General features: G+C 41.5%; 1 protein-coding gene across 19 annotated transcripts in view; it reads left to right on the plus strand.

The window, feature by feature from the left end:
* LOC126874937 (zinc finger protein rotund) overlaps positions 1-23,858 on the plus strand; it is a 406,667-nt gene that overhangs the window by 181,448 nt on the left and 201,361 nt on the right. For 14 of the 19 annotated variants that reach the window (XR_007693126.1, XR_007693128.1, XM_050637443.1 and 11 more), the window contains 2 exons: positions 2,826-2,945; positions 3,029-3,143. The gene's annotated coding sequence lies outside the window, so the exon portion shown is untranslated. Of the gene's footprint in view, positions 1-2,825; positions 2,946-3,028; positions 3,176-23,858 lie in introns of all 19 variants that reach the window. The other 5 variants (XR_007693127.1, XR_007693129.1, XM_050637446.1 and 2 more) reach the window with 2 other exon arrangements.

Here is a 23,858-nt window from a genome sequence, read left to right on the forward strand (position 1 = left end):
TTACTCTTTGTGTAAACGTATTGCTCGACGTGCACCTATAGTTAGGGAATCATGTTCTTGAGTTATTCAATACTATGAGTCACACATACGAGGCAAAAAAAAAAGAAATGATTACAACTCACACATTTCCATTGCTCGAATAAAATCCTATTTAATGCGCTACTTGTGCACTGATTAATTAGATTGACGCGCGTAATTAGTTTATTTTGTTTGGTCTCGGCGACGATGAAATTTATCTACACGAATTTTCTATTGCAACAAAATGCAACGTAAAAATCGTGCAAGAATAAAGAAATTAAACGATACGAACATACAGACACGTGTATATGGAAATAAAAACTTGACAAATATACATTTAATAAAACTATCTTTAATTCAGAGCGTATTTGCCTTTGTTATTTTTCGATGTCGCGCGAAAAGTGTATACGGCGTCGTAACATTTCCAAATAAATTTTACTATTCGCTAACGGCTGTCCAAACAACAGAACGGTAATGCGCCACTTTAAGAAAAAATTACCCAATGAGATATCTTTGTTCCTGCGAGAGTTTACATCTGTTTCACTCGAACTCAATCTTTCCATGTTCCATTTTAATTAAAAAGAAGCCCATCTTTTTCTCACTTTGCAACGGTTTTGCAACGCTTCGCGCAGCTCGCTCCATGTAATTTACCGTAACTGTTCGTTTTAGACCAGGTGTTAAACAGTTACATACGTAGAAATCCCATAAATAACTATCATGTCCGTTCCATTACTGGAAGTATCGTGCCATCATAAAATACCAGTTACCAACTAAAAACAATGATTGGTATCTTGGAATTGTTTCAAATCGTTTAAAAGCTCAGAAGAGGTAGAATATTCAGATAGTGAACAAATCAGGCATCATTTGAACGACCCAGTTTGCTTACAAAGTAGAGATGCTATCAATATGTTAAATATCGTAATATTTTTTTATCGATATATTTATTATATTGCCATTCTTATTTTTACATATATTCATATCCCTTTTACCAATATCTTAATGATTTTACCGATATATTTATTATATCGATATTCCTATTTCCTTTATCAATATCTTAGCGATTTTATCGACATATTTATAAATTGATATCGATAAGTTAGGAATTTTATTTAGAATTCTCAATGGGAATTGATTGTAAATAGTGCACCAAATGAAAAAAGAAAGTTAGAAATAATCTATTGGTAATTCTTTAACCAAATTATATTACCAATCGTAATAACTTATTAACATCAACTCGTAAATGTATCGATGAAACCATTCGGATGTTGATAGCAATAAGAATTTGATAGAAACATATGGATGAAAGATCGTTAAAAAATGAATAAAAGAAGCAGCGATGAACGAGATACAACGTGCAACGAGTAACAAAATCACCATCGATTCTATTCACGTAATCTTCTCCAAACCTATGGAAATACGTTTTAGTATATCAATTAAACTTCGTATAGTTTTATCAGTTAACTGATGCAACTTTAAAAGATGAATAAGAAATTATCAAAATGTCGAGCGAGCTTCAAGTAATTTCGAAGCTCCTCGTGGCCGTCATCGTGCGCGATTTTTAATTCCAATTTAATAAAAGGAACAATTTTCCTTTTTCCTTCCCCTTGTTATATCGTTTATTTTGTTTGTTTCGTTCTGATCGAAGGATACAAGGGCTTTCACGCTTGTTTTACGTACCAAAGGATGATCTGTCGCTTGCGATAAAACTAGCCAACGTATTATACGCACTCGTATCGGAATATTTAACTGGCGCGGTGAAACGCTTTGGTAAAAATCGTTTAGAGCCGAGAAAAATGGAAAAGCGGAAACGAGCGCCTGGTTACGGTCCAAGAAGCTTCTCTAATTCCATCGTCTAATTTTCCGGGTTTCGGCAGCGCGCAATTTTTCGCCGTTGGACGGGTCGCGTGTCGAGGTCTCGTTCAGCTCGATCCTCTCGACAAATTTGCGTTACATGGAACCCAATAAAATATCGAGTTATTCAGTTTATCGCAGGCAAATGAATTCACCGTGTGTGTATATGGAACTCGGAAAAGGGGTCGGTCGTGGGCCGCGCTGCTATCGAAAACAAATTCCCGAAATGTTTGCGTGAAAGGTGTTTACGTCAAAAATAAATTTCCGTAATATTTGCACCGCGTCTCTATATGTTTGCCCGTATGATTTTTCACGACCGTTCGTTAACGGCTATCCTGCGCCCGCCAGCGCAATAATCGCGCACGATAATTAATAATCACATGGACTGCGATTCCTGCCGTGTTAAGCAACTTGTTTCTAACAACAGATTTCCCTTTCGTGACTGTTAAAACGATACGCCAAATGTCTCTCATCGGACGAGTCGCGCGGTATATGGAAAATAAAAGGGAAAGCTTAAGAAAACCTCTGTGAATATATTAGCTGATACATATGATATACATATACGTAGCAACACTTGATTATTGGAATTATATCGCTGGTATTATCGTGCGATATGTTGCACAAACGCAGACAATAAAAAGAATGGGAAAATGGTCAGAAAGAAGTGCGAGCTCGTACAGAGTTTTGAACGAAAGACGCGCACACGGTGGGTTGACGCGTCTTTATTTTCGAGACACGAAAGGGAAAGCAGCTTCTTTTAATCTCTGTCGTCTTGTCACTTTGTTTCGGTTGTTTGCATTTACAATTTGTCCCATTGGTAAATGGTAAACATTTCGAAATGAATATTTCTCGCATTATAAATAGCAAACAAAGAATTTATTTCTTGTGCTGTGTTTGTACAGCTTTTTTTCTCCCTTATCTTTGTTCGTAAAATATATCACGTAACTTGGTTTCAGGGAAAAATCCTGCCACACCATCCACGGCGGACGTAGTCGCGAGTCACGTTCAAGTTTGTTTGCAACGGAATAAACAGCCGCTGATTGGTCGAAGAAGTAACAGAGAGCCGGCCTGCACGCGTAAGTTTCATTGAAAGCGTTTCATTAACGCCAACCACGGCCAGATATTATTTATTCTACGCGGCTCTTATCTTTCGATGAAGAAGAAGCAATGACGGAGGGCTGTCATCGAGCAGAAACTCCGAGGGACGTTGATCGCGATAGCAGCGGACGCTTGAAAATGTCAGCGGACCAAGATAATTAGAGGATCATCTCTGGGTTAGACGCTTTATCCGTTTCTCTGAAGCACGGTATCTGTTAAAAGCTCGTTTATTTATTTCCAGCATTTATTTATTTATTTACCAATGGATTATCTTCCCGAAATAGAAGCAATTTATTTTGCTGATTGCTGGCAATACTGCGGAGTAGCGTGCATCCCTTGGAATATTTCAATTTTCCTCTAGTTCGCAGTCTTTTTACACATTTTTGACATTTTTACCGAAGTCGAAAGTATTTTGTATTTTACAATTTGTCCAGCTGGACATTTGGCAAATTTTTCTAACTTAATCGCTAAATAATACGCGCATAGCCACCTCCAGTGGAATATCCTCTTCGAGGTGACCGAAAGGAGGGTCGTTTTTTATGGAAATATTTTTTTTTTTTTTTTATTTCGTAGACCCTTTACAATCAATTCTCATTGAGAATTACGAGTAAATTATTATTTTGACGTGGTACTGTAACTTGTTGTTAACTCTTGTATTATATCTGTCACTGAATTTGCATATTTCTTCTTCAAGGTGTATCTATTTCTTAGAGTTTTTCATTGGAATCGTTGGAATTCACCGCTGTTCCCCATAGGTGCATACAGTCAGATATCTGGCCATGATTCAGATCCTGGGAACAGCGCATCGTAGATAGATCCAAAGAACTGAAACCAAAACTAAAACGAATTCTACTAAAGTATGGCGCACGAAATGGAACCTTTTTCAAAACTAATTTTCATCATATCTTCTTTCTGATCTCGCGCTCTTAGACCACCGTATGGCTTGCTCTGCATCCACTCGAATCCTGCGCATGGCGTTAGGTTCGTGTCACCGTTAAAATAAACGCTTTTGACAGAGAAATCTTCCCGTAAGCTACAGATCGCATCGTCCTGAGTAATTAAAATTAAAATTTCATTCGGCTCTTTCTTCTTCTTGCGGCAAGGACGATCTGTGACGTATAACGCGGCGAAATAGACGACAGAAACTAGAGATACTCGGGAAAAAGGTGCATCATATTACACGTACACGTACACACAATTGCAAATACCTGCATAGTACATACAGTGTGCATATAAAGACCATATTTTTATTAATATCTGCCAACGTTTATTACATCTATGCGATGCACATAGCAATCCACGCAATGCGCATACAAAGCTCATACTTTTTAATTGCACACCATTTACAAGCTGTCGCTGTATTTCGCGATATCTTTACGCCACGTTGTGTTTTATAACACAGCGTGTCACGCACGAGCTTCCTTTAAATTAATTCAAAAATTACACATCTTGAGATCTTCTCGCCGATTGGTCAAATATTCGGCATCGAGAAGATTGTTCAATTCGTTTCTGAAAATTCCTTGGAAATACAATTTTCCAATCGTCGACGATAATCTCCGTGCACGATATTACCGGCAGTTACTCGAAGAAACATCTCGTCTGCATCTTCTACCGATCGGTTTGTATCATAAATTCTCATCTTCCAACTTAGCGTGTCTTTTCCCCCCAAAATTGCGCACCTTGCAATTTAATACTACGCTAAAGACTGTGCGCTTGAAACGACTCGCCTGGCTATCTCAGCGCTGTTAACGCGTCTTGTGACAAACGAAATACAAATGCAGCTGCTTGTTCTCTGTGTACAGCGGCTATCAAGACCGCGAGCATACGATTGAAAAAGCGAATGGAAACAGCGTTACACGAAGCTTAATTACATCTATCGAAGGAAGCATTGCCAAAATCGATATGTAATATCGATAAAAGCCATCCAGCTAGCGATATCTTCTCGTGTTCGATTTAAAATAAACCCGGCGGTGCCGATTGTCTCCGGCTCCATTCGTTCCTCTTGTTTTCCTGCTCTTTGTCCCCGTGTACGTCCATGTAAAATGAGCACGATTAACGCTCCGCCAGGTTCGTTAACTAAATCGGTTGATGATGTGAAATTAACGTGCGAGAAAATTCATTGATCGAATCGGTTCGCCATACCAAACTAATTGTAAGCCTTCAGCGACTTTCAATCGACGATACACGCGATCGCAACTTATTTCAAAATTCATTCATTCGCGAAACGGCTTGGCAGAGATTTTTCGTCGGTAGACTCTTTTTCTCGGATTTCAATGTATCGACAAAGAGCATTTAGGTTTCTTCTATCAAAGTTGGAACGATAGCAGGACAACGATAGCAGGATTCTTTTTTTTTTATTTATTTATTAAAATTACAATCAATTCTCGCGGACGATAGCAGGATAGCAGGATATTAATCAAATTATGCAGAACTCGAAGCTTTTTCTATGATAGCAATACGCGTGAACATTAGAGAACTTCACGTTATCAACGTTGTCTACTTTCCGCGCTGAAATGTCGTTCGCATAGTTCACTTTAAGTTGCGTTTAGGTTTAGTTTTATTATGCGGTTGATTACGGTATTACGATACTTGGAATAATTTGTGACATTTTTTAAATTGAAATCGAGAAAAGATACCGAGGAAATTGGAAAGCGTTGGCAGATTTTCGAACGAAAAGGGATGGAAAATGGAAAAAGGAAAACGAAGACAGAAATGCGTATTTATTAGCTTGTTGTTGTTGGAATTTCACAAACGTGTCTGCACTGTACAAAGACTACAGGACAATTACACGGTAACTTACATTTCCCATTTTGATAGGACAATGGATATTAAAATTCACGTGACATATGTTGCCGGTTAATTGTATTATAATTGTAATTAAAAAATATCGATAAATATAATACCGAAATAGGGAACAACGTCGAGTCGAAGCTTTCTACTCTGATAATTACAACTTTTCATTCGCGATGCTTGAAACATATCGTTCGATATTCTTCTCAGAAAATGTACGGAATTTCGCTTTTAACGAGGCGAGTAGTAGGTCGTCCGAAAAGTTTCTTTCTTTCTTTTATATTATTTCGTCGAGTTACATACGATCATTTCACAGACTCGGTTTCACGTCTGTACGAAGCTGCATCGTTGTGAAAAACAGCGAAAGAAGGACCCTTTCCGGACAAGCTGATATTTCCATTTTTCGCGCGAATTCCTTGATCGATGGCATCGTACCGCGAAAATGTATTTCGCGGTCGCATCGTGCGATGGAAATCGTCGATTCCTCGAAGCGTCGCGTAACTCGACTTGCGTCACGCAACCAGTCGCATTAAGTCTGATTAGTTTGATAATTATTGGCCGTGTGCCGTGTTGAGGCTGCGTGCGAGCTGCGTATTCCTTTCACGCGGATCCCAGTTGTCGTTACTTTCGTAAAGAAGATTTGCAAACTGTTTTTTAGCTACATTTTGTCGTCTGCTGTTTTCCGTATTTTTCTCTACAATTTGTCCGTCGATATCTGTCAATAGGCTGCGCGCGTCTATCCATTTACGAGGAAATCAGAGGTGTAAAAATATACAGAACGCGCGCAAATACAAGATTATGCGAAATATTCGAAGTGATCTTTATCTAGCTTTTGAACACTCAGTCGCGTTCATAGAGATGTAAAATTCTGTACACAGTGGCGATGTGTGACGAATAGATTGCACGTGTGCACGTATTTCAGGCGTTCCAATTTTCTGTTTTTCCTCGCGCGTAAGTTAGAAGAAGGAAGATAGATCGCTATAGTTCTCAGTGTAAATCGTAATGCTTTGCCATTAGCGTGAAATACGTAAACGTTGGCTGGAAGATCATCGTTGGAAAGGAAGTTTGTTAATCGTCTTGCTAAACAGAGATTCGTTCTCAAGCGACGGTGTTATCTTCCGTCAGCTCGGATTTGTACGCTGTTTTACGTTTGGAAAAATCTTCCAAAATTCTCGAACACATTTCCAAGTTTCTAGAATATCGTGCAACAGTATTTGTTGCTATTTCTTACCCTGATCTTCTCTCGTTTGATCGAAAGCAAAGTTTCGAGAGAAACGTGGGAGAAATGAAAAATTACGCGAGACTATTGCTCGTGGACGACCCGGTATGCGGATGGAGGGTTTTAATGACATTGGAAAGGTAATGGAAAAGGGCTGGAAATTTGAGTACATGAGAATTCTCGCGTATTTATGGATAAAATTTATATTCAATATACTGGAGGTTTACATAGTTGTGGAATTCCAGTGGAATAAAAATTTCGTTGTAATTAAATAGTCTATTTCAGCGTGATCGTTATGTCAATAATCCTACGATACATTTGTCAACGTAATCTATCTTTCTGGCAAAGAAGCGATCCATTTTTTGCAGGAAAGAAGCTTCGTATAATTAAAAGAGCTTAATCGATCACAAATGATAATGCGGAAGGAAAAATACGATAATAAACATTTGCATATCCGTAGATTTGTCTCGTTATACGCATCACATCAGGCTGATTAACCAGCGAATGTAGAGTGCGACACAACTTGCCGGTAAAAATTGCCGCGATCGTGCAAAACGCCTCTTGAAACTGGCGAAAAACAAGCTTCAAAGTGGACGCTGTAAAAAGTCCCGCAAGAGTTATGTCACTCGAGTCGCCCCTCCCCCCTCCGCCCCCAATGAACCCAACAAAGCAATCAGGAATAAGCAAAATGGAGAAAGAGTGAAATAAAAGAAGAAGGGGACAAAAAGGAGAAAGAACGCCGATCGACGAGGGACGAAAAAATACGAAACGAAGGGTCGAAGGGTAAACGCTGACGCTTTCAATAACGTGCAGATGCAAGCTTGTTACTGCTGGTGATCGTAAAGCTTCGTTCAGATTGATCAAGTTGCGTGAATTGGAGCAATTAAAAAATCAAGTAAGTCGAGAATTCCTTTTTAACGCGAATCGGTCGTTGGCTTGTCGCGAAATATTCTTCAATTTCTTTTTCGAAATTTCAGTTTGTTGGAAATATGCTGAAAGCGCTCGCGCAACGCTAAATAATTAGCCAAGGAAGAAGTTGCAGCTTCTACATTTCGTACTTCTTATTTCATAAACTTTCCTTTGTACGCCACTGTGCGCAACTTTGCCCGCCGCCCTGTGAATCCAGATAGCCGCATCCGATCGAAAGTTATTCTCGAGAAAAGTGACTCTTGGTGACGAGCAACCAGCCATCGATCTCAGCTGTATAAAGATCGATCGAAGCTCGTAGATCCGACTTTCGCCTCTGATCTGATCTCGCCAGGTAATCTAGAAATCTTTTAGAATTAGGCCTGGAATTTCTGATCCTAGAAAACACCAGTTGGCGTTAACTAGAATGAACGATAAGGCGAATGAAATTAAGCGATCAAGTTGGGCTGACTTCGAGTGACTCTGCTCTGAGCAAAGAACTCACAGCGGAGAAACGTTCTTCTATCACAACGTTGAAAAGACGATAAAACCGGCAGTGATTCGACCTGATTGCTGCAAGCGTGCAAACACACCCATAGTATAGGTCCAGAAATAAATTCAAACGACAAAATAATATTCAGTTTCAATGCGAATATTCTGCCGCTTGACGAACATATGGATCGACAATTTTGTGCTACCTGGCAGCGACGACTTGACCTCGGCGAAATTTGCAGACGCGTCCCTCTTCGCTTAACTTAATCGCCTAATCTACGCAGATGCGAATCAGTAGCGGTACTTAATGGCGAGTGTCTAATGACTGTCGCAAGCGGCAGTCGCCCTCTTGTCGTTGTTCTCCTGTTTCAATCTTTTTTGCTATGTTTCGCGATGGTTGACGACGAGAACCAGCGACGATTCTTCGTCGGACGAACGAAAAGCGAGCGAACGTGCGCGGCGACGCGCTGGACGGTCGAACGATTCGCAAAACGCCGGCTGCCAGGGACACGCTGGTATGAAGCGAATGGAGGCAATCCCTTTATGGCACGGCCGAGGAATTTCGCGAGATTTGATTGAGCGGCCACGCATTTTCGAAAGTATTCGCCGGTGCGTGAATTCGGGCTCCGTTTCACCGCGCGACATCCGTCCGCGTTTTTGGTCGCGACGGCCACCGGGAAAAAGAGCAGACGTGGCCAGAGAGGAAGGCAACAATTAAAATGTTTGCGCGCGCGCTGCCACATTCCAGCTGCTCCGAGCTTTTTTTCATCCGGACCAATGCACCGCGTTCGATCGAGGCTCGATTAGCTGATTCATTGGGTCAGCTGATTAGCAATGGGATCGGAAATTGCCGGCAAATTCGAACCGTTTCGATCGCCATTGCCGAACCTCAAGACGCTCGAAAGTCTCGATCCGATCTCGGGTCTTCCGCAGTCTGTCGAGTCTCGATCGTTTCGGAGGTGTTGATGCGGGATATTGCATATTCCTGGGACGAAGAAGAATTTGAGAGTTGAGAATCTCAGAGTGGAAATGATTTTTTTAGCCGCAGTCGAGGTTCTACAGCTACGACTATCTTGTTGCTTGCTTCGTTCATTTACTTGGGACGCTGCGAATGTGACGCGAGGTAGACAATTCTGTGCCTGGAAGAACGATTTCAAAAAGACGTCACACAGCCCATTTCCAACATAAACGGAAGCAAAAGTGGCCGATCGTCGTTTCTACGACACAGCACGATCGAGACTTGGAAGATACCAAAGACGATCAAGATTTTCCGGATGACTTGCAAGATGAGCAAGACTCAAGAGACTATAAAGACTCAAGACCTGGAAAGGCTCGAGAGACTATAAAGACTCAGGAGACTATAAAGACTCAAGACTTGGAAAGGCTCGAGAGACTATAAAGACTCATGAGACTATAAAGACTCAGGAGACTATAAAGACTCAAGAGACTCTATAAAAACTCAAGACCTGAGAAGGCTCCAGAGACTATAAAGACTCATGAGACTATAAAGACTCAAGACTTGGAGGGGCTCGAGAGACTATAAAGACTCAGGAGACTATAAGGACTCAAGACTTGGAAAGGCTCGGGAGACTATAAAGACTCATGAGACTATAAAGACTCATGAGACTATAAAGACTCATGAGACTATAAAGACTCAGGAGACTATAAAGACTCAAGAGACTCTATAAAAACTCAAGACCTGAGAAGGCTCCAGAGACTATAAAGACTCATGAGACTATAAAGACTCAAGACTTGGAGGGGCTCGAGACTCTATAAAGACTCATGAGACTATAAAGACTCAAGAGACTCTATAAAGACTCAAGAGGCTATAAAGACTCAAGAGACTAAAAAGACACAAGACCTGGAAAGGCTCGAAACTGAGGCTCGAGACTGGGAAATTGTCTGGTTGCCAAACATATTGGCAATAACCTGTCACAACTATGAACTATCTATAGTTATACTAACCAGTATTCGTTCGTTTATACATTATACGACTTAATAACCTATCCTCGCGCTATAGTGAGATTCACACTCATCGTTCCAGCTAAAATCTTGCGTCATTCTGAACTGTACATCTGAAGCCATCGTACATAGTCTGCTTACTTTAGCTGCGTCAATCGCATGATATTATGCGCCAATAGGATTATTCGTCGATCTTTTTCTGCAGCCATCTCGCTTACTTAAACAACAACCATCTCTCAAGTCGCTTTAGATGTTTGCCCGTCTCATTGTTCCCGTCCTTACGTCTTCTGACCAGAGACTCTTGCCACTTAAGCTCTACTTAAGTACCTGGTTATTATTTGTTAACTCACGCATTAGCCAGGACTAGCGTTGGCTAATATCAAGCTCTAGCACGGATCTTGATCAATTTCTTTTGCCTCTTCTCGCGACAAACATGAATTTGCATAAACCTGACGTTGTCTATTTATTCTTGCAGGGTTCTGCAAATTCAAACAAAATATCTTTTACAATGAAACTCGAAGCTGCGTATATTTATTAAAGTTGGAAACTCGTATTCGTATCGTTATCTGATAATGGTATTGTTTTTAAAAGAGATGAAATTAAAGCCAGCGGCACACACAAAGCGAATCGGACATAACGAAATACGTGTACGTTCATAGCTAATCACCGGCCACTATCCGCTGTTTCCAGGTTTAATACACGAACTCGAGATTTTTGCCGGCGCGGATCAAATCTCATTGTAGTAATTCGCTCGAACTGTTTGTTAACGAAGTATCGATTACTGGTAATTAGCGCAGTTGCTCGACAGCGAATGATTCTCGTAAATCGTTAGAGTACATTCTAGGTTTTATGCATTGTTTTCCAGGGCTTATGGTGTCGGATGGTCCTTGATTAGAGGCTGTTCGACTGCTTCGTTTATTTACTCGAGACACGAAGTGGCAAATTCTGCGCCTGCAAGAACGTTTGAAAAAATATGCCACACAGCGTCCATTGTCCATTAAACGCTTGACAACGTTTTCTTGTAACATCCACCACGTTTCACGTATTATACGAAATCCGTCGCAACGTAACAAGATTTTTACCACTAAGATTTTATCTATTGAATTATTCATCGTTCTATTTACCGAAATGGAATTTGCTCTAGGAAAAGAGAAATTCTACCCGACATGGAACAGGTACTCAAGTTCGAAGTACCATTTTGCTGCTCTCGCGAGATCGATCGCTGCGTAAGATTTTTATCGACACCGTATACATTTAACGTTTAATTTAAAACCACCCCTACGCTTCTAACTTAACCTTCAGAATTTTCTCGCAAGTTTGTTCCTTAAACAATTGTTAATAATAGACAGAATGGCTGTTGGATGGTGCAACTAAATATTCACCTCTGTCGTATTATACGTCCCACTGTATTACGCTTCATCGAAGACAGAGTGAGAAACTTGTATTTCACAATCTCGCGCGTTAATTGCTCAAAGGGTTGATAAACCGGCGAAAAGTCGATTTGCCTGTCGCACGATGGAATTGGGTTAGCCTTCTCGAAGGACGCGATCCTTGCACGGTCGCGGGCCGCGATTTCCTCGTCTGTCGGCAAACGGTAATCGGTGTTTGGCGGAACGAGGGTGGAGAGAAAAAGAAGCAAGGGAATAATGAATTTTTTTTACACCAGAGTCGTGCGCCGCGGGCGGCTCGCACAAAGAACTCTCTCGCCGGGTTTTAAAGCGTTGTTACTCGCGCGCACAATGTACCGGCAACGAGAAATTCCATGAAATATTTCCCCTTTGCTCCACGTAGAAAGAGAGAGAGGAGAGAGAGAGAGAAGGATAGAGAGGAAGAGATCGTAGAGCGAAAGGAAAAGAGAGCAGGAGCCCTTTTAACCCCGAAAAATCGAGGGGAAAATAATGAATCCGCGGCGAACGACAATCGCCTGGGGAGGAATCGATCGGCCGCCGATTAGAAATTCGTCCGACTGTTGGCCGCCGACGCGGCTAAAAATATGATTTGCATCGATCCCAAACGCGTTTCGCTGAGAAATTAACCAGCCGGGACTGTTGGAGGGTGAACTCGTCGCTCGCTATATACATAGATCGATGGATCGACCAGAGCCGAGGCTTTGAGCGCGGCCAAACCGTTTCTCTCTGCGCCATTGAAAGACCCCGAAGTGGATTTTTACTTGCATTGATCGTTCAGATTATCTATGACGATACGTGTCAGCCGTAAAAATCGATCGTGTGTTTTACCTTGTTTCTGTTATTCCATTTGCGGATCTCACGCCACTTCTTTTTCTTTTTTTATTCTTACTCGCGCGAATTTATTTAGGCGAGTTTATTTAGGCGATTTCGAAATCGGAGACGTCGATCTTGTCGCGTCAAAAGTAACAGAACCGAACCTGACTGGAACAAAATTTGTCCGTAAAAATCTTCTTCCAGTTTGAACAAGTTTCTGTCTCTTAAAAAGAGCAGGCTTGGAAGAAACGAGTCTCTGGTTGTTTAGATGCAAACTCGAACACACGGAGACACGTCGATATCCAGGAAAACGCGAATCATCGATTCTCGCGTAAACACGCATCGATGAAGTTTTCGCGGAATTGGTCATTTAAAGAGATATTTAAAAGCCACGTGCTTGCATTATAATCCACGTGCCTCTCCTTCGCTCGACAGCCGCGTGAACGGTGGAAAAGCGGAAGAACCGAGTGAGGCGGAAAAGTTAAGCAGGTGGTGGCAGGCGTCGCGGCAAATAACAAAGTAACAGGGCGCAAAACAGAATGAAAGAGTAATACCCCGGGCATATACATTTATAACAAAGCAATCAAGTGGCGAAATAGCGCGGCAGCGATGGAAAATTTCCAACTCGCTGAAATTCCGCGGTCACCGGATGGACGTATCGATCCATCGAGATGGACCCGACGCCCAAGTCCGACACCGACCGTCACGCGAACCCGCCGACAAATCGCTGCTTGGTACTTAAAATCTGTATTTTCTGGACTCAATAAACTCCTTTGTAAAAAAAAAGAAAAAAATAAAAAACAAATCGCTGCTTGCCATCGATAGCGGCGCGACTCAACGAAACGTTAACTGCAGGGACGAAGCTTTCTCCAAAATTCACAAGGAAATCAGGAAGAAAGAGGATGCGGATTATGCAAAAAAGGAGAGGACTTGAAACACATATCAGAGGAATGTGAGATAACAGGAGGAGCAAGGAACATGGTAGAAACACTAAATGAGACTGCAGAAGGACTGGCAGAACTGAAAGCGATAATAGAGAAGAGAAGAGTAGCAGAAGAGGGGCAGGAACGACAGGAAGGAAGCACAGCAAGGAAAAGCCAAAGACGGAATGAGCACTTAGTTATAAGCGTTAGATTTAAGTTAGTAGACATAGAGATGGAGCAAGTAAGGTGCAATAGATAGATATAAACAGTTTATAATTAGAGAAGTGCTGGAGTAAGAGAAATATATGTGACGCAAGGGCATTACATAAGAGATGTAAACCGAAAGTCGCCCAAAGGTATGGACTAAGGATAAATAATAATAAGAAATACAAAAAAATCGCCGTGACCAATTTCAACGACCCGACGATTGGATAGTCTCTGTCTGTGTTTTTGAACGCGATTTCCGACTACTTTCGCATCCACATTCATCTTGAGGATGAAGTTGATCTACTAAATAAATGGAAAATAAATAAAATAGAGTCTCAGTGCAATGCAGGTTAAATTTGAAAGTTTTTGAACGGCTGTGGTTAATGCCAAGCATTAAAAACCACAAATGCAGGTTGCGAGGACGCGCGCGCGCGTCTACGCGCACACGTTCACCCACTGGTCGCGGGAATGGAAAAATTAGTTAGAGTTGGCGGTTAACATGATTCCTTGTTGCGTTACTGTCTGCTGACCTATGACCTGTTTGTTCGTTGCCACGTAACAATGTAGGTACTTCGTTAGCGGTAGGTTAACGAAGAAAGATAATTTTCTTCGTTTTCGCCTGTTAAGGACTTTGATGGAAATTTGTAAACGGCAATGCGAGCAGATTGCGATTTCGTCCAGGGTTGCTTTTTTCATTTCCCACGTTCTCGTTCTCGGCTATGCCAATTTTTCCCCTCCAGTTGCCAGCGAGTGTTTAGGTCATTCGCATTGTTGGAAATTGGCCGCACCATCGACAAAATTATCGATTGTTCTATTCGTTAAAGAAAATGCGATAACACGAGCCAATCGGCCACGATAATTATCTATGCCGTTGGCATAGTTGAAAGTTGGCCGGACCATGGAAATCTACGTTATTTTACTGGTAGAAAAAAATTTAATAACGCGACCCAGCAGTGACTAGGATTATTTAAGTTATTCATATAGTTGAACATTTCTCCGGCCACGAAAAATCGATGTTATTTTATTCAGTTAAAAAAATTTAATAACCAAGACCCGGCGTGTCAGTCAACGCGTTAAAAAACCTCGCGAAACGAATTTATTTCCGCACAGATAATCGAAACTATCTCATCAATCCTGAACGATGTATTATGTGTATACGCGCACGCTAATGTCCGATTATTAATATAGTATTTGTAACGTGAGGCGTGAAAAAACTGTCGATTTATTAGAAATTGGGGGCGAAAGGGGCTGACGAACGACGCGATACCGAAATAAATCCGTGAATCGGAGATTGGCGGAACCACTCGCGCTACCATCGATCCATCCAAAATAATCCACGGTCCGGATTGCTGCCACGAACCGAGTGCCTGTGAAATAATGTATAAAATTACCAGGTAAACTGTTTGCCTCGCGGCGAATATTTTTGTTGCGATTAAATCGCTATTGGTAGTCCGACCCTCGAAAGAACCCGGATCCAATGGAATTGGAGGGATGATTTTGCGAAAGAAGCGTGTACCGTGCGCTGCGTAACGAGTTCTTTAACCTTGACACTGAGCACAATTTCCACCTCGCTGGCATTTAACGCAAAAGAAAAAATGTGCGTCGAGAGCGTCGTTTTTAGCGAAAAAGTTTCGTTAACGCGAATTTCGGCGTACGATAGAAATAGTAATCGTTCGTAGGCGAATGGAGCCGCGGACGTTGGAGATGCAATTTCCATGCTTTTTTCCTCCGAAACTACGTTAACAAATTTCCAGCATGTGGATATCAATTGATATTGATATCAATGCAATTTTGTTCAGGTTCTATGACAGCTTAGAGTAACGAAATTAAAATTCAAGGCGCTTGATTTTTCTTATGTCTTCATATTCGAAAATAGCGTAGAGTAGGTTTGCCAAAAGCTCGGCATTCTTCCTCGCTCGCCAAGTAGCGTTAATCCTAAAGTACTGTGATCGTTGCACGTCTGACAGTGTAGAAGACGTCAGCTGGTCCCTACGCAGTCCTACAAGCTTCACTTTTGTAAATCTGAAAAGCTTGTGCCACCCTTCGCCTTGAACGCACTCGCCACGTCGAGAACGTTGTACCCAGGAAAAAGTGGAGCGCGAAACTTTTCTCCTCGTTACGATCGCCGACTATATCGAAGATCAGGCAGACTACAGAGTCAGCAAGTTTTGAAGCATAAAATAACAGAAGAGCAGCGCCACAGCACGCTGCGTTTCTTCGTCTTACGCCGCGGAAATTATTCATTTTTCATTCGCCTGATATGAATTATTCCCGACGATACGTATCGACGTTAATTTAGTATCAAAAGTAATAAAGCAGTTTGATGAACCACGGCAGGTTCACAGGTCGCTTTTTCGTCCCTTTACAAAGATTATGGAAATTAATGAGAACGCAATACGTTGCTGTTAACGATACGAAAATTAGTAATGCGAATATGATTTTGTTAATACAGTGTTACATGTACATAGAGATGCACTAAATTACAGAGAACGATGCAACTTTGTAATATTTCAATTAGGAAGAAAATCAGCTTTGGTACATATTTCTGTTGAAGGAAAATACAGATATTTTTGAGCCCACGCAAACATTCGTAAACCATAGTAGTGGAATTTTCTTCGTACGTGTACGTAATAAATTTGGAATTATTTTTCAAATTCATGTCTATACACACTGGATCTGCTGCTAATTTATTGATTTCAAGTTAATATTACACATGTCAACAGTAATTTCATTCAACATGGATGCACGTTTTAATCGACCACCTTTTTGAAGGCACAGAATTGCAAACTGATTTCATCCAAAACCATTGAAATCCACGCACACTCGTTCGGATCTTTAGCTCGAGACAACTGATTTTACTCGATACGTCAAGTATTATCAGGGCTTCTATCTCCCCTACTAATCGGTTAGCTGTCTCCGACGAGTATACTCGTCACGAAGAAACGTCGGTATTTCGTGTTACACCGAACCCAGTCAGCGATAAAATTCAGAAATAAAACAGTCATTTCGACCTAATTCCCTACGGTCGCACACTCTGCGTTCGACGAGTATACTCGTCGTCGTCGTTCACTTCGTGCCACGCGTTTTAGCTACACGCACCGCAAATTCAACTACAAATCGTTGAGAATCCATAGCGTTTAGACGTGGCAGGCGACGATAACGAGCGAAATAAACATGGAAATTAGCGACAACGTATTTTCCCAACAACTCGTATCCAACAAAAATGTGCGCGCTGCGCGCGTCCGTCGTTTCCCTTCGACCGATTCGATCGTCGAACCGAAGTTACAAAACGATACTTTCGACTGGCTCTGTGCCGCAGTCTACTTGCAAGCGGAACAAACGAACGGGACAGGGGGTTCCGGTGGCCCGAGGCCAGGGAAAAGTGGCCACGGTTTTCCGAAAATTTCGCCGATGCTGGAGGCTGGATTTTGGAAATTTCGCCGGCGAACGCTGGTCGTTGGAATAGGCCCGTGAATTTGGCGCCCGCGACCGGATGGACGTCTATCGATCCATCGAGGTCGAACCCGCAGGCTAGCGTCGCGGCCCGTCAGACGTAACGGACAGGATAGTAAAAGCCCTCTGGTTGCAGCAGTCGCTGGGACTGGGTCCGTTCGTATATCCGTCCGTACGTCCATCCGCTCGCACGTCCGTCACATCGACGGATAATACCAGAGTTCACCTAAATATAACCGGCGCGGTTCTGAACCACGTTGCGCAGCGACCAGGCAAGGAAGAGAGAATGAAGAGATTGGAGGAGGACGAGAGAGGAAGGAAGATACGAGGTGTGTGGGGGAAGGGGGCGTACGAAGGAGAACGTACGAGTGGAAAATAGTACGTACGTAGTATTGCGATGATGGAGGACGTTAGAAGGGCCAGAGAAGAAGAAATCGCGAGTTGAATGTGTAGAAAAATGAAGATAATGAAGATTTGGGAATGTGGAAGAGAAGAGTAGCGAAGACGAAGAAGATACGAGAAGCTGGGGATAATCGTAGCGGGAAGATGCAGGGGAAATAGAGAAAGTAATAGAAATTGAAGTGTTTGAGGGAGGTGGGAGGACGTTAGAAGGGCGAAAGAAGAAGAAATAGCGAGTGCAATGTGTAGAAAAATGAAGATAATGAAGATTTGGGAATGTGGGGGAGAAGAGTAGCGAAGACGAAGAAGATATGAGAAGCTGAGGATAATTGTAGCGGGAAGATACAGAGGAAATAGAAAAACTAATAGAAATGGGAGAAGAGAAATAGTTGGAAATGTAGAAGAGAGAAGAAGAGATCGAGGGAGAACGAGAGAGCAAGTTAAATTGTTTGAGGGAGGTGGGAGGAGGTTAGAAGGACAAGAGAAGAGGAAATAGCGAGTTGAATATGTAGAAAACTGAAGATAATGAAGATTTGGGAATGTGGAAGAGAGGCGAAGCGAAGACGAAGAAGATATGAGAAGCTGGGAATAATCGTAGCGGGAAGATGCAGGGGAAATAGAGGAAGTAATAGAAATTGAAGTGTTTGAGGGAGGTGGGAGGACGTTAGAATGGCGAAAGAAGAAGAAATAGCGAGTGCAATGTGTAGAAAAATGAAGATAATGAAGATTTGGGAATGTGGAAGAGAGGCGAAGCGAAGACGAAGAAGATACGAGAAGCTGGGGATAATCGTAGCTGGAAGATGCAGGGGAAATAGAGGAAGTAATAGAAATTGAAGTGTTTGAGGCAGGTGGGAGGACGTTAGAAGGACAAGAGAAGAGGAAATAGCCAGTTGAATATGTAGAAAAATGAAGAAGATAATTTTGGTGGAGAGGAGAAGCGAAGACGAAGAAGATATGAGAAGCTGAGAATAATCGCAGCGGGAAGATGCAGGGGAAATAGAGAAAGTAATAGAAATAGGAGAAGAGAAATAGTTGGAAATGTAGAAGAGAGAAGGAAGAGATCGAGGGAGAACGGGAGAGCAAGTTGAAGTGCTTGAGGGAGGTGGGAGGACACTTGAAGGAGGATGGAGTAGAAAATACTGCGTGAGAAGGTTCCTGGAATTGCTGTGACGACGGTGGGGGTTAGAAGAATGAGAGAGAAGGGATTGTAAATGGAAGATATAAAGAAATAAAGAGAATAATGAGAATAATGGAAGATGTGGAAAAATGAAGAGAACTGTTGAAACTATTCGATATGAAGATTTGGGGATACGAGAGAGACCATTAATAAAGATGAGAAAGATGGGAGAAAGAATTGCAAGATTTGGAAAGAACGGAGGATGTAGAAATATGAAGAAGGCGACAAGAATAAAAAAGGAAATAATGGCTGTAGAAATAGGAAAAGGAGTGATAACGTACGATGTAGGAAAATCTGGTCTACTATGAAGAAGGTCTACTATGGTAAAGCAATCGACGAAGATGGTAAGAACGAAGAAAATTATAAGAAGAGGAAAAGGAATAGAAAATTGGAGAAGGGCAATGACGAAGATAGAAGCAAGAAAGGTGAAGTATCTGCGAGGAAGAAGGGCGAAAAAATGTAACAAAAGTAGAACGAAGCGAGGAAAAAAAAGAGATGAAAAAAGGAATGAAAGGGAAGAGGCGTTAAAAAAATGGGACATCGCAAATAAAAGAGAAAAGAGAGCGATGTTGCAAAGAATATGAGATGCAGAAACGGAAACATCAAAAAATAGAAGACCTGTCGGAAAAAAGCGAAAACTGAATTCGCCGGTAAAAAGAGAAGGAGAACGAAGCGGGGAAAAGCTGGGCTAAAACGAGAAGAAGGAAATGGAATGTAAGTGAAAAGGTAAAAAGAAAAGCGAATTCTCTGTGAGAGTGCAGAAAATGAGCAATGAAAGAAGCGGTGGCAAAAATAAAAACGTGGCGAACCATAATAATTGGCGGAGAAAGTGAGGAAGAATAGCGTGAAAGGAAGAAAAAGGAGGTTCAAAGAATATCTAGAAAAGAAGAGAAACAAAGCTGAGCAGGAAAAGACTGTGCAAGAGAAGAGGAACGATAAAAAGAAGAAGAAAAATCGAAGGATCGATCGGACAGTAGAAAGAAGCTATATAGAAATTCAAGTGGAAAAGAGGAGAGCAAGGTAAAAAGATGAACTTTGCCATGGTAAACGAGAAAGAAAATACAAAACGACGAGAATGATACAACGAAAAGGAAGACTAAAACGAGAAAGAAGCAAAGGGCGCGGAGGTGTGGCACAGAGGGAAAGTGCAGGACGTTAGATGAAACGAGAAGAGGATGTGGGAGCCAGGTTTCTAGGGCAGGCAGCAGCTGCAGCTGCAGACATCACCGCGGCGATGCATTATTTTGCACGTGGTTTAATACATACGCTAGTAGGAAAGCCGGTTAACGTCGCCGAAATCTCCACCACGAGTAGTAGCCCGAATTCGGTTTCCGTTAAGCGATGCAAATACCGCCGACAAAGCGGTCCGATCGGCGGTTTCAAGGCTCACGGGACACTTGCTCGGTCACGCTGACGCGTTCATCGCCTCTCTGTTGCTTCTTGCGAGGCCAGATCTCCCCTTCGTCCTCCCCATCTTTTAACCTTTTGCAGTTTCAGCTTTGCTCGCCGATCACGGCCAGTGTCACAAGGTACAGGCTGGTCGGGGAAAGGTCAAGCTAAGCGTTGAAAAAATAAAAAGGAGTAGCGGCGGATGTAATGGGAGTTGCGTAGCGGAGGTGAAGGTGTTGGAGGGATCGTAAAAGAAAGAAAAATTCATTCCAAGTGTTGGTCGGATTAAATGAGGTAGTGGAAACTGGCAGGCGAAAGTTCGTCCAACCGTATCCAACATATGTTGGTTTCGATATCGAATTCCTGGAGATTGAAAGGGAAAACTGTGCTTTGTTTCAGCAAATAAGAGTCGTCTTTAAGAGAGAATACTCTTACAATGGTGTCTTAGTGCCGTGCGTTTGTATCTTATTACGCGCTGCTCTTTCGAGCAGTTTCAAATAAAAATTAGAAATTTTTAAAATACAAAAATATCCCGTTTCTTTTATGCCAGTTAATTCTTCGATTTCTCCTCTATATATTAACATAATATGCTTGTATTTTATTGCACGTACAGTTTGTTCAATTCTCTGCTGCATAATTCCAAATGCAAATTAAAAAGTCGAATTTTTTAAAATACGAAGCAGTTCGTCTCTTCTGTCAGAAATTTATCGGATCCTTATGTCCCGTTACATATTTTTAATCTCCCGCTTCATTTTTTCGAAGCTGAATGAAAATTCCATTTCTTCCCTCAGAAGCTATTCTTCGATTGTTCTTTTTTTTTTTCTTCTTTGATACACCTACTCGTCATCGCAACGATTCATTTCCTTGTTCGTCGTCATATTGCATAAAAGATGAAGCAATTAAGGATCAATAATGGCGGAGTTATACGCTCATGGTAACTTACTGGTTTGCGACCAGCGGATTGGTTTACATTTCGGGAGTTGGAACTCGGAGGATTACGCGTTAAAGCCCCTTTGCGTTATCGTGGCGAAAATCACACGGAGAACGTGACTAGGTCGTGTTTGAGGAAAGCTCGTGCTCGTCATACGTGGAATAATGATCGATAATCGAAGTAACGAAGCTAGCGTTCCAACACCTATCTCCAACCGCACATTTGCTAAAGCGATATCTGGGCTAGTTCAATGCTATGCTTTCCCAGACGGATGAAACCACTTGTACAGAACTTAACTATTAATCCTCGTAAACTGTGACTTATAGTATCCAAGTATCAATATCTATAGCGTAACGTTATGATATAATTGATACGAGAAATGTGGCACAAGTTGAGTAAAAGTTACGATATCTTTGCTCCTCGTGGATCGTCAATTACGATATCTATGATATAATATAGCGAAGTATAATAATTTGCATAGAATAACTTAACAGCGAATTGTAACAACTTTTGTTCACAAGTTGAATCGTCAATGTATTTTATGTTATATCAATGTACGTTACTACGCAACAACTTTTGCGTGAGAAATATTTGACGTTAGTGACTGGCACGTAAAATTCTAACTTTAACATCACGCGATATGATAAAAGATTAATTCTGTCGTCTGTAACTTTTCTTCGAACGAGAAGCTATAGGTGATTTATATGTATAATTATCAGTAAAAATAGCTGTGATTTCTTTCGTCAACTTTTAACACAAATCTAGAAACACTTTGTTTATTGAATCATTATTATTAAATGCTAAATTTGATAAATAATTTCACACTCGATGGGTACGAGACGCTGTGGTCTAACGATGCACCGTATTGGCCAGAAATTCTGCTTTAACGTCGTGTATCATAGGAGTCTGCCCCATAAATAGACGCCAAGAGTAGGCGTTAGAATATCACAAGGATATCGAGCACGAGAGAACCCGGGGCTGTGTACGAGAGATACGCGCCGAGTTGTCGGACAATTAAACAAATCCGTGTAGGCGCGACGCACGAGGTGTATCTTTACTAATTACAGGAGGCGCGGAAAGTTACAGGTTCGCAGTGGCTTGGTAATTGTTGCTAATGAACGACGTACGATCACGTCCACGCGAATGCTTCTTCCCCTTGTTCGCTAACGTTCACCGCACACGTCCGCTCGTATCATAAGTCTGATTTCATCCGCGTCGTAAATTAGGTTTCTTCCGACTTACTTGCGATACACACAATCGTAATCGTTGCATCGTAATATTTCTGTGTATTAATTACGCCGACTATCTGTACGAAATCTCAGCGTATCAAAGGTGGATGAGCAACGCAGATAAGATTTCGTTGCATTCAATTAGAAACAGATTAATGATCTGTGTGCGCAATTATAAAATTTATTCAGCGAATTTAGCAGGATAATTTTTATCTAACTCTGAAACGTTACAAGTTTCGTTATATGAAGAGCAAAGAGAAAGATAACGTCGCGGGTAAAACAGAAAATGTTACGTGCGTTATTTTCCAAAAATTTCGTTTGTATCGTTCGGACGTGTCGAAGAATTGAACATTCACGTGGCAACAATTATATGTGCAACTAACGAGTGAAAAATTTGTAAAACGACGTTATTATTGTTCTGTGTAACGACATATTTTCCATTTTTACTCGATCCCAATTTCGATATTCTCGAAATTCGTTTACCATTTATTCGTGAAATAATACATTCGAGTTGAGATTCTGTGGCGGGTAAATGCTCGATATTCTTATGAGATGCTAACACCTGTTCTTACGTGCACGCGCAATATTACATTTGTGCATGTTCCGCTTTCCTATTCGGTGAATTCAATTTCGGTTGGATTAATTTATTGGTAAAATCGAGTGTCCCTGTAGGAGGGAAATTATTCAAAGACAACTGATACAGAAGCTAAGAAGCTTTATAATAAAGAGGCAAATATGTATTAGCATGTAAACTTGGAAAGGAAATTCAATTATTTAGGAATATTTGTCACAACCATTGAAGGAATCAAACATTTGGTACACTCTTTGCATCAATTTCTATCTTTCACCGCTGCTATTATGCGTGTAAACTATCCTGTAATTGCCATCCGATAGGTTGGTCAATTGGACGTTTACTATAAACACGTAAAAGTAAATAATAGCGTTGGAAGGTAAATAAAACGTGAAAAAAAGTAACAAGTAGTTGATTAAATAGAATATTAAATACATAGGCGCTAATGGCCATCACCGTTTTTTGACGGTAGCCATTTCTCACGCACGAAACCACGCTCGAAACTTCCAATATTTGTTACTTGGTCGGCAAAAATTCCATTACCGGGCCCACCAAATACGATTTGGAAAAAAACGAAAGATCGATAAACGTCCAACTTACGAGCGAGCCGGACGGAGGCAATTTTCACCGGGGGGAAAAAAAGTGAGAGAGAAATACATATACATATACACACGCGGCCCAACCCTGGAAATTTAAAAAATTCAAAAAATACATAACAACGAAAAAGAGAGAATATCTCAACGAATTCATGATAGAATCCATTTGAAAGCAATCTACTGGCATTCCAGCGAAACAAGCAAACAACCCTCTCGAAAAATCAATCATCCGCCGGCGTTACTCGCGTTACGATCCACCTTCGCCAGCAGCCCCTCTTTTCATCCGGCTTCTTCCTTAAAACTCGCTCATTAGCCCTCATTGTTCGACGCGCACGTGACACGTGACCACGCTCGGTATCAGAGCGAAGGCAAAAACAACAGAGCACGCGTGTTCAATTTGAGATGGACAGGAGAAACCCTGTCAA

The sequence above is a fragment of the Bombus huntii genome, chromosome 17 (assembly GCF_024542735.1).
Source record: "Bombus huntii isolate Logan2020A chromosome 17, iyBomHunt1.1, whole genome shotgun sequence".
Classification (NCBI taxonomy): Eukaryota; Metazoa; Arthropoda; class Insecta; order Hymenoptera; family Apidae; genus Bombus; species Bombus huntii.